Genomic DNA, 12961 nt, shown 5'->3' on the forward strand with positions numbered 1-12961 from the left:
AATATTGTGAGATACAAGTTTAAATCGGTTGCTAAAGGCTACTCAAAAGTTGGTATAGATTTCAATGAGACATTTGCTCTTGTGGTCAAATTTACCACCATTAGAACCATTGTGGTAATTGAGGTAGCATTGGACTTGGAGATGCTTCAAATAGCTATAAAGAAAGCTTTTTTGAATGAAAGTTTGAGAGAAGACATCTACATGGATCAACCTCAGGGATTTATTGAAGAAAACAAACAACACCTTGTTTGTAAGTTGAAGAAATCCTTGTATGGACTAAAGTAATCACCAAGGGCATGGTACCAATGCATTGATACATTCTCTATAAGTGAAGGATTTATAAAGAGTGAGGATAATCATTCCTTATATGTAATGCAATCAAATAGGTTCATATTAATTGTCATCTTTTATATTGATGATTTAATCATCTTAATCAATACATTGAAGATAATGGATTGATTGAAGATAAAGTTAAAAAAAGAATATGAAATGAATGATTTGGAAGAGCTTCATTATTATTTAGGAATAGAGTTTATAATAGATCATGCTCAGAAGATTATTACAATGAGCTTAAGCAAGTACATTGAAGAGGTATTGAAACAATTCAAGATGGAGGAGTGTAAGCCTATTGGAACATCATTGGAGACAAGCTTGAAGTTGATGAAGCTCATGGATGAAGAGTTTGCTAAAGTTGAAGGTCAAATGCAAGGCGTTCCACACAAGATAGCAGTGAGCTTACTTATGTATGCAATGGTTAGCACAAAGGTGGATCTTGCATATGCGGTGAGTGTTGTGAGATAATACATGTCAATGGCTGGACCAATCCATTGAAAAACCATCAAAAAGATCATGAGGTACTTAAAAAATACTTTAAATTTTAAATTATGCATTAGAGGTGATCACATTAGTTTGCATAATTATTGTGATGTGGATTGAATAGAAGATGCAAATAATAGAATGTTAACAATGGGATATGTATTTTTTGTTAGAGTAGAAGTAATTTCATGGAATTGCAAGAGAAAACCAACAATTGCAAGGTCAACAATGGAGGCGGAGTACATGGTAACAAGCCATGGTGTAATGGAGGCAATATGGTTGAGACAACTTTTAGAGGACATTAGAGATGTGCAAATAGAAGTAACTTCAATAGAGTGTGACAATCAAGGATGTCTTGCATTTACAAAGAATCCAAAGCATCATTCAAGGACCAAGCATATTGACATTCAATATTACTTTATAAGAGAGAAGATTGAAATGGGAGTGATTGATATGAAGTAATGTGCAACGGAAGAAATACTTGCTGATTTGTTGACAAAGGCATTAGTAAAAGATAGACACCACACATTGATAAAGGCATTAATAAAAGATATACACTACACGTTGACAAAGGCATTAGGATTAAAAGCCATTTGATCAATAGCAAAGTTGGAGTGTTAAAATAAAAATAAAATAAGTTACTTTATAGAGGATATTAACTTAGGTAAGTTGCTAGTGGTCAAAGGTTTGATTCTTGGTATATAATAAGGGCATCCAATGGATATAAGATGAAATCATGGACCAAGAGTCAAAGTTAAAAGAATAAAATATTAATAAGGAAATATCCAAAGACTAAGTATGAGCCATTAGTATGTATTATAGGATACCTTTGAGGCTTTTGAGATGCCAAAAGGATCTTATAGTCACATGTGTAAAAGCCAAAGAGTGAAAGTTGTTTTTTAAGACAGCAACCACTATCTATAAGTAATGGATACTGAAAGTGAGAGATATCTTATTCCACACTCTCTTTGTATGCAACCTTGCTGATGCTAAGTGTCATGTCTTCAAAGTACTTATTCTTAAATATGTAATTGTATTACTTTATATGGATGATTTTATTATTATAAGAAATTATACTAAATAAATATAGAAGATAATACTTCAAATTTTACAAACTTTTGAGGTAATTAAACTTGAAGAAGCCATTATAAATTTCATAGCAAAAAAAAAAAAAAAAAAAAAAAAAAATGCTTTAAAATGTGGCTTCATTAAAAATGATATATCAATAAATTATTCTTAATCAAAAAATAAGACTAATTGAAATCAAATTCTAATTGAAATCTTGATTGAAACCTTAATGAATTTTAATAAAATTTTAGGTAAAACCTTAATAAAATCTTGATGAAATTAAATTTTAAAAAAATTCTAATCAAATCTTAATCAAATCTTAATCAAATTTTTCTTAAATTTGAATTAACTTCTAATAAAATTTTAATCAAATTTAGAAAAAATCCTAGATCATAATTCAATCTTAAATAAATCCTAATCAATTTATAATCAAATTTTAAATCTTAAATAAAAATCTTAACAATCCTATAGTAGATTAAAAATTCAATAATTAATGATTAAACTATTGATTTTGATTCAAACTTTGTTCACCTTAAAATAACTAAATTAGCAAAAAGTGTCTAAAATTTGGAATATTGACTAATTTGGAAACAAAAAGTTCAATAATAATTAGTAAGAACTAGATTAATCAAATGAGTATAAAAATAATACTAGAGAAATGAGCTAAAGTTCCAAGAGGTGTATTGTCGAGACTGAGGATTCTCTCAGTCTCAGCTCCTATATATTACCAGTTAGGAAGCTTTTCAAGTAGCTTCCATGAACTAGAAAGCTTCTCAAGCAACTTGTACAAGTTACGAAGCTTCTGAAGTAGCTTCCACAAACTAAGAAGCTTCTCAAGTAGCTTCTACAAGTTAAGAAGCTTTTCAAGCAACTTTCACAATCTATGAAGCTTCTTAAGAAACTTCCACAAATTACAAGGCTTTTTGAAAATCTTCTAGAATCTTCTACCACTTCTTAATGTATATCCTTGACATCACCTCTCCCTTTAGATTTGAGGTCTTCAAGAAGCACTCCTATTACAAATCAGTACCAATATAAGAAGTTGAAAATTCATCGCATAATTTCTATAATATACTCCAATTGTTGTTTGTACGGCAAGTAGTTCATTGATCCTTGTAACCAATGATAGTGTCCTATGCCTTTGATTTTTGACCAAGCATGGACTTCTATTGTTGTGATGTAACACAATTAATAGGTGAAAGAGTGTGGAGATTATTGTAATTTAAGAGATCTTAGTTTAAAGTATTAGAAAAAATTATCTTAGAAATATAGTTAATAGTCAAAGGGAGAGAAAAATTAAAAGGTACCATTACTGCTTTTTAGAAAGGTGACTTCTACTTACTTTGTAGCACCATAAGTAAGGCAAAACAAAGTAGATTGGAAAAATAAATGATATGAACATCTTAAGAAGGAAGTTAAGAGTAAATTTTAAAAAAAATTACCTAGAAAAACTAGATATTGATACCCAGAGAGGGCCATTTATGAAGTAAGGTTGAAATCAGATACTGAGGCACAAAACCGAGTTTTGACAATGATTCTGGAGTTCTTTTGGAGTTTGAAGAATGAGATTCAATAGCAAACTAAATAAGCTTTCTATAAACGTTGATTTTGGATGATTTGGAGTTATTATGACTTTGTAATAGCTTTGCAAAGTCAAGGTTTGTTTTAGATGACTTAGGTTTTATAAAATAAAATAGGGTTTATGTTTTGGATGATTTCATGAATTCTATAGTAGATCTATAGGTAAAAATTTGTAGGTTTATGGTTATAGTTGTTTTTGATATGTATTATAAATTTGAGCTCAATCTAATGGTTGAATTGAGGAATATTGAGGTTTAAGTAGGTCAAGGTCTCAAAAAGTAGAATTTTAGGTCTAGTGAGTGTTTTTAAGATTTTTTGTTATCTACAAGTTGGATTCAAGTAAAACTTATGTGAGAGGATATAAGACTTGTTTTTCTATATATATAAAAATTTGGAGATCAATCGAATTGTGTAAATGAGAGATAATGGCTCTGAAAGATTGGCAACAAGATTGGAGAAGGAGGCTAGCCAATATCCAAGCACATTTTTGAAATTATCGTCAATTTGGTAATTCCGATCATTTTTAATAATTTTTTACTTATTTTTAACTTATTTCTTAAGAAGTGTACAAAATTTGAGTTAAGATTAATAATTTATTCATTAATTATTGAGGATTAAATCTATTATAGGAATTACTAAGGTTTGATTTAGGATTTGGAATTTGGATTAGGATTTAGTTTATGGTTTGGTTCAGGATTTAGGATTTGATTTAGGATTTGGTTTAGGTTTTAGGATTTGGATTAAAGTTTGATTTAAGATTTAAGATTTGGATTAAGGTTTGGTTAGGGTTTGATTTAGGATTAAGGATTTCGTTAGGATTTGGTTTAGGATTTGGTTTAGGTTTGGTTAGGGTGTAAGGTTTAAATTAAGATTTAGGATTTTATTTGGATTTAAGATTTAATTAGTTTTGGCTAAAGTTTGAATGAAATTCAATTAGATTTTAACTAGAATTAAATTAAGATTGAATTGTGATGTATTTGAATAATATTTGTAATCATTCTTTGAGGTTTTTGAATTTGATTAAGCTTGCTTAGCATTATTATGGTCTAATTAAAATATTATTAGTATTCTATTAGAATTAGGATTTTTTATTATAATTTCCATTCTTCCTTCCACATCCAAGTACCCAAAGCATTCTCAAGTAAGACTTCAAGTATTACAATACTGTGTCTTCATTATAAAAATGCCTTGCAAAAACTCTTTTGGGAAGATTATTGTAGGCAAGTTCTACCTCAAGCACAATCACTAGCAACTTATTACTAGATATCTTTTTTCATCTCTATGGTACAAGTGGTTCTTCATCTCGAAGTCATCTTCATGAAATACTTGGTTGAGAAGATATAATTGGTATGGTATCTATCTCTTGGCTATTCATATCACACCAAAAAAATACAAGTACTAAATATGGAAGAATGGACTCAAGTTACAGATTTATAGTCTTTAACTATGTCTTATAGATGTTCCTTCTTTCATTTCTTTGTAAGTCCAAGGATTAAGAAACTTCAAAGAAAAGAAACTTTACTAAAAAAACTTTCATCAAAAGGACTTAGGTTTCTGAGGATATCATTGATGATACTCTTGTATCTTTGTAACGCATTGATAAGATTTTTTGCTAGTTTCCATGTGCCCTCATTGATATCATAGCCGCTCCAATGTACTAGATACTCAAATTTTTCTCACTTATGCCGTGAATTTAGTACCTTTTCTATCTCATATTTCTCATGGTTCTCAATTTCAATACTACGTGGTAGTCATTGCACTCTTCCAAGAAAAGATGACTCTCAATAAGGCTCCAATAAAAAAACATGCAAGATTGGATGTACTTTCATAGCAGCTCGTAATTCCAAATAGTACGCCACTAAATTAATTTGCTTCTAGATGACAAATGGTTCCAATCTCCAGTAGTCCAATATATCACATGACCACTTGATTTTAATATTCCGTCGAAGCAGCCATATTTTATTTTCAATTTTGAAACTAGATGCCTGATTTCATTTATCTACGAATACTTTGTAAGCTTCTTAAGTGGTTTGCAATTGATGTTTCAATGTAGTTTGAAGCTCTGATAGTTGTTTCACAAATCCTTCAGTTGTCAGATTGTTATTAGTTGATGGACTCAACAAATCAAGCTTTGGATGATACCCATAGTTAGAAAAGAATGGTGTTTGTTGAGTTGATGAATGAAGGGTGTTGTTATATACAATCTCGACTAATGATAGGTATGCAGTCCAATTATCTTGTTGATAGTTGATGTTGCATCACAAATACTATTCCAAAGTTTGATTCACTTGTTTCGTTTGGCCGTCAATTTGAAGATAAAAAGCCAAAGAAAGTTTGATATCCACCTTCAATATCTCAAAAAAGGATCTCCAAAACTTTGATACAAATTAGGTTTCTTGATCCGACATGACATCCTCTGATAAATCATGATATTGATACATACTATCAAAGAAGAGCCTTACTGTATCTTTGCTTGATGATGTTTTCTTGCAAGGGACAAAGTGTGCCATCTTTGTAAGCTGATCTACTATAACAAAGATGTTGTCAAATGAATTTGATGGCCGCAGGTCCGTAACGAAGTCCATGGAAACTGAAGACCATGGCTGACATGAAATAGGCAATGGCTGAAGAAGACCATAAGGACTATGTCAAGGATTTTTGGATCTTGGACAAATGCCATAGGAGAGGACAAAATCCTTGATGTCCTTTGACATTTGGAATCGCTAAAAATCTCAAGAAATAAGTTCTAAGGTCTTATTAAATCCAAAATGCCATGTAGCTAGAAAGTCATGTCGAGATAAGAGAACTCGGAGTTGTATTGGTCCTTTTGGAATATACAACTACTCTTCAAAGTATAAAAGATCTCCTTCCATCTTGAATTTATCGTTATTAACACATTACATGATATTGAAGGCTATAGAATCTCCAATAGTTGCGGTACATACCTAATTGAGGAAATTAGCATTAATTGGTACTATAGCAAAACAAAGCTTGAATTATTCTATCATCGACAATATTACATATTGTTAATTAAATCCTGCTTCTCTAGCCTTTAGCATTAGATACGAACTCCTTGATAATGCATTGGATAGTCCTTGCTGCTTCTCAAGCCGATAAGTAATAACAAAGTCAAACCTGGATAGCAACATATTCTATTGAGCTTGATAACAATTCAAAATCCGAACCAATATGAAGTATTTTAAATTCTTATGATTTGTATATTCGGACATCAAATGCACAGCTCCTTCAAGAAAGTGATACCACTCTTAGTAAAAATCCACTATTGCAAGAAGTTTTTTATCATGGATTTCATAGTTGATCTTGGCAACAAAAAACTAATAAGAATAGAATGCAATTGGATGAAGCTTCTTGTTTGTGCCTATTTACAAAAGTATAGCTCCTATTGCAAAATTTGAAGCATTAGTCTCCAAATAGAAGGTCTTTACAAAGTTTGGATGTACTTAGATTGGAGCCATATTAAATACCGTCTTAAGATCTTGAAATGCTTATTTCCCAAGAGATCTCCATTTGAGCTTGTCTTTATATATGAACCAAGTGAGTGGAGTAGCAACTTGAGAATAATTCTTGATGAAGATTTGATAGAACTTAGCAAAGTCAAAAAAATATTGTATATTTTTAATTATCTTTAGAATATTCCACGATACAATTGCTTCCACCTTCTTAGGATCCATCTTCATACCTTTTGTAATTGCAATGAATCTCAAAATTCCATCTTATTTTGATTAAATAAATACTTCTTCAATTTGGCATAAAGACCTCGCTTGCGGAGTTTTTTCAAAGACCAAATGAACGTGTTTCTCATGCTTTTCTATGTTCTTGGAAAATATCAAAATATCATCTAGATAGATGACAATAAAATTGTCAAGGTGCTCCCAAAAGATGTCATTCATCATGTATTGAAAGACTATCAAAGCATTGGTAAGACCAAAAGGCATGACATTATATTCAAATTGGCCATACCTTGTATGAAAAGGTGTCTTTCATTCATCTCCTTCTTTAATTTGCATGAGGTTGTAAGCTCTCCTTAGATCAATCTTTGTAAAAATCTTTGAATGCTCAAATTACTCTAGAAGACTTGATATTAAAGGTAATGGATAACAATTCTTCTTTGTCACTTTATTGAGAGTTCAATAATCTACGCACATCCACAGCAAGCCATCTTTTTTCATTACAAATTAGATTGATGTACCAACTAGCAACTTTGAATGATAAATGAAGTTCTTAGCTAGATTTTTGTCAATGTATTTTTGCAACTCCGCTAATTCCATCTATGACAAATTGTAGATTTGGCCAAAAAGTGGTTGTGCTCCTTCCTACAAATCAATGGTACAATCATAAGGTCGATGCTCTGATAGTATGTTGGCATTCTTCTTTTGAAATACGTCTTCAAAATCCTTGTATAACTCCGATATACTTGATTTCAAAATCTTCTCTCTCTTAGTTGGAATCGCATAAATTACAAACAATGTATCTTCCTTGGATGATGTTACAAATATTCTTACTTCAATAAATAAGGGTTTTTTGATTCAAAATCTTTTAATAGACTTATTCTTGAAATATTCTATAAAAAATGTTATCTTTTGTAATCTCCAATCTATCAATGGATTATGCATTTTTAACCAAGAAAAATCAAGAAAAATCAAGAATAACTTAGTTTGATGGAGTTTTAATAATATTGAAAATAATATAACTACTATGGTCTTTAAACATCACATCTATAGATTCTGATTCATAGATGACACTACTAGACAATAAAAGTCATCTATCTATTACTTCTACGTGAATGGATTTAGATTTTTGTACTAGAAGAATCTTATGATATTTAGTAAATTCTTTGTCTAAAAAACAAGCACAATCTTTTGAATCTAATAACGCTAAGGTTTTTAATTTTTGAAGGCCAAAAGATAGAAGAATGGTAAAGCAATAGACAAGTTGAGCAAAAAAAGAGAGACCTGATTGTTGTTGTGGTATTGAATTGTCCAGCTGCATGGTCCCTATTGTGGCTGGGCATCCTTGTTTTTGTGAACAAATGTGCCTCTGGTCCTAACAATGAGTTGATTTTACTTCTTGGGGCAATTTCGAGCTCTATGGCCTTCTTCACCACAATACAAGCATAGTCCTTTCTCCTTATGCCGTTTTTTTCTTCTAGAGTTAGGAATTTGATACGTACCATGTCAATTTGCATGTCTTCCACCTCTGAATGTGAATTCAAGCTACTTACTAACATAGTTGGAGTGTAGTGTGCTGTATGTTATCTTGAGCATTGGTCTTAGCAACATTGAAATAGTTGATTATTGTACTTCACAGCTTGGCTAATGGCTTTGTTAAGTATTTGTGGATTGAAAAGAGATAATAAAAAATCCTTCACATTGTCCTTTAAGTCCTAATAAAATTAATTCATCAATGCTTCCTCATCTCAGTTCATGTCGCATGCTAATTGTCTAAAATTTGATGCATAGATTGACACGGAGCGTGCTCTTTGTTGTAGTGACTGGATCTTTGTTGTAGCCTATTGTGGCTTATTATGTTTGCCAAATGCTTTCACAAACGTCTCCAAATTTTTTTTGGAGTTGTTCAAAATTGATGATCTTTTCTCAAACAAGAAGCAAATAGAACCAAACAAATAACCAAACTTTATTGAAAAAAAGAGTTTGAAACCATATCTGACTAAATATCCAAAATGGCCTTGATCAGTCCTATTTATACTTTTTCAATTATCTTGTAACTTTCTAGAATGTCCTTAATAGTAGATCCAAATAAGATAACCTCCGTTCTAGAAGATTTTGGGAATGGGCTCTACCATAATAATTGTCCTAAGTTTTTTTAGAAGGTTCTATGGTAGATTCCATATAAACCACTATTCTAATTTTAATTCTAAAAACTTCCCAAAAATAATACCAATTACATATCTCTATATCAAAGTAATAAAAATATCCTATCAATGCCCTATTATAGCTAATATCCCTCTACTAATGCAAAATGTCGTCATTTTGCTCCCAGTGGTAATTTCAAATGGTTTTCTAATAATGAGTGAGGTTTTTTATAGGTTCCTAAGTTGTATTCACGATAGAATAACCTTTTCAAAGAACTTTATATTGAAGTTGCAAATATCTATTGCCATAACAAAAGTAGTAATTTTTCAAAATATTTTCCACTTCTTATTTTTACTGGTCATAAATCACAAATGGTAGTGGTGGTAGTGGTTGATGTTGATCCAAAAAGTACTTTGATTCAATATAAAACTCTTTGAGCTGCAAAATATAAAAGATCAATATTATACTATAATTATTTATAGTATAGAAAAATTACTTGAAACATATAATATGTTTATAAGTCTTGGTGTATATTATAATGGTTAATAGATTAATTTAAAGAGAGTGAATATAAGTAACTTTATTTTGAATTTTATCTATTTTGATTATGGCATTTAATAAATTATAGGATCTAAATATATAATATGAAGCCTTGAGAGGAGATTAGAATATAAAGACAAAAATTTCAATGCAATATGTAATATCTGAAATTACTACAAAAATGTAGAATGATCCAATCTATTGAGGTGTTAGCTTATGGATTTAAGTTCTTATAGCAAATAGAAGATTGGCATTGGAGAACAATACTTGATCACTCTCTTAGAAGGTCTTATATTGCTGATGGTTATTTTTAGATTACTTCTATTGATTCTATGTAATAAAAAGATGATGTACTACTTTCTACAAGGTTATTTTAAGCTTTTTTAGAAAGTCCTTTATTGTTGAATTGTTAGTATAGATGGAACAATAGAGAGTTGCTGACGTAAATAGATACTAACGGATATTAAAGAAGAATGGTGAATGATCTATACTTGCTTGAATATTATTATTATAGGCAAACTCTAAGGACATCAAATATTCATCTTAGTCATTGTGATGAATTGCCACAAATGTCTATAGCATATCCTCTAGGATCCAATTTCTACACCATTTGTGCATCTGTTTGAAGATAAAAGGTCATAGACATGATAAGTTATATACCTAGTAGCTTATACAAGGCCTACCAAAAATATCTCATGAAGTATGGATCTCAATCTAAAACAATAATAAAAGATAATCTATAGTTACAAAAGATAGTATCAAAGGAGATTTATGCAAGCATTGAAGCATTAAAATCAGAACGCATTACAACAAAGTGAAGTTGCTTTGAAAGACAGTCTACAAAGATAGCAATTGTAATATAATTATGAAGTATTTGTGGCAAACTAATAATGAGATCTATAGTTACCTTCTAAATTTTATAAAATTTACAAAATTAGCTCCAAAGTTATGAGATTAATCTTCTTCTCAGTTTTACTTTCTATATCTTGCATATCTTAGAAATGGCAAAATCAGTACATACTTAGATATAAGAAAAGTACTAAGTTTTGGATGAATTTTCATAATTCTTATCTATGCATTATATAAATTTATAAGTTCCATACTTCTCATCCTATATTAAAACAAAGTTGTATGATTCACCAACTTCTCTAATTTAATAAAATAGATTTACTTGAAGGATGATATCCATGAGAGTGTCTTTGTATCAATACATTGTCTTCAAAGGGAAGTACAAGGTCAAATTGATCCTTTAAAGGCAGTACAATTGGAGTAGTAGCAGTCATAATGAGCTCCACAAGTTTTCAAGTTTGTGAAGAAGAAACACATCAGTTTTAGAATTTAGAATTCCAAAGTTCAATAAATTCTTAATCCAAAATTTTATTTATGTAATAATTACATCATTGTATCTTTATTATAATGCTTCATTGTAAACAAACATCAATGCTTTTGTATTAAAATGATTCTCAAATACAAAACTAGTAGATAGAGCCTTTGTTTTGTAATTATAATATTATAAAAATTATCTTTTATTCAATCCTTTCAAACAAATATAGATTCTATATAAACAACATGATATGTAGAAAGTATCACTTTAGTTATTTCAAGCTCTAATACATAATAACAGCATAGTAATTACACTATTAAATTTATGAAATATGGAAAAACTAGTATGGACATTGTTTTGACTCTCACTTGATATGAACACAATTAATAGCTCCAATAATTAGTAATAATCACCCTTGAGATTTTTAACATATTTTTACTAATTTTAATACTAATATAATTGATTTATAGATTCAAATTAGATTTTTAAATTAACTATGATATTATTTATATTTTTAGGTTATTAATTAGTTAGATACTTCTAATTACTAAATTGAATGATTTTTAAAAATTCTGAAATTTGTAATTTTAGAAGGTCTATAATTTTTTTTATTTGGTTTAAATTCTCTTTTAATATTAAGATTAGAATTTTAATAGAATTTCTTTTCTAAGTCCTAGAAATTATATCTTAAATTAATCTAAAATCTTAGTTTTTAAGTCCAAATCTAATTTTTAATTTGACTATGATTAAAAAATTCTTTAAGTTTAATTTCTCTTTCTTCCTATTTAATTTTTAGATTTTTTTGTAAGATTAAATTTCATGTTGTACTTTAAATGGATTAAAAATATAAAGTCTAATTATTAAATTAATGATGATTTTTAGAAGATGGAGGTGAGCTAATTTTTGTCGTAGAATTTCTTCTTTTAGTGATTTTAATTCCTATTTGGAATTGAAAATTAAAAAAAAAAAAAAAAATCACATGTATATTAATTCAAGGCTAAATTACAATTGGATCTTGGATTTCTTAATATTTTGTATTTAAGGTAATTTAAATTTAAGAATGGAAATCATGATAGCTTTAATAGCAAGAATCCTTACAAATCTTCAAGTAGACTAATTAAAATTAGAATTATAGTTGAAACTTACAACTAAATTAGTAAATTAGTTAGTTTTTATAATTTAGAACTTGGATTTGAGCATTTTGATTATATATTTACTATATAGTTGTATTACATCACAACATCCACTATTTCTTAACTTGCACATCCTCTAACATGTACTAAATGAACCATATATCATAATTGGCATCACACCATCTCTTCATTTTTAAATCGAATTCTTCATTATTATTTTCACCATTTACTTTAAAATAATTATTTTCTTCAAAAATATTGATATTTTCAGCATGATCTTCTATATTAATTTTTTTATCTTGTCTTTTGAAAATCTTCACTCACTTTTTAACAATAGGTATCTTCAACCTTGTATCATTCAATCCTTTTAATGAGTCATTATTATCACATATCTTCCAAATCAATATTTTAAAAACTTCTATAAAGTACTATATTGATTATTTAAACTGCTCTCATAAACAAGTATCCAATCACCTTATTCAATTATTTTAGGCTTCAATCAATGTTGCTTATCAAATTGAGTCTTATTTCTTAAGTTTACTTTTTATAATCTTTCTAATACTAGTTCTACATCTTCTAATCTTTGTTCAAGTTGTTGAATTCTAATAGCTAACAATTCGTCTATTCTCAACCCATCTTTCTATGATAACATACTCCAAGTTGGC

Source organism: Physcomitrium patens, chromosome 14, assembly GCF_059467195.1.
Source record: "Physcomitrium patens ecotype Gransden chromosome 14, ASM5946719v1, whole genome shotgun sequence".
NCBI classification, from domain to species: Eukaryota; Viridiplantae; Streptophyta; class Bryopsida; order Funariales; family Funariaceae; genus Physcomitrium; species Physcomitrium patens.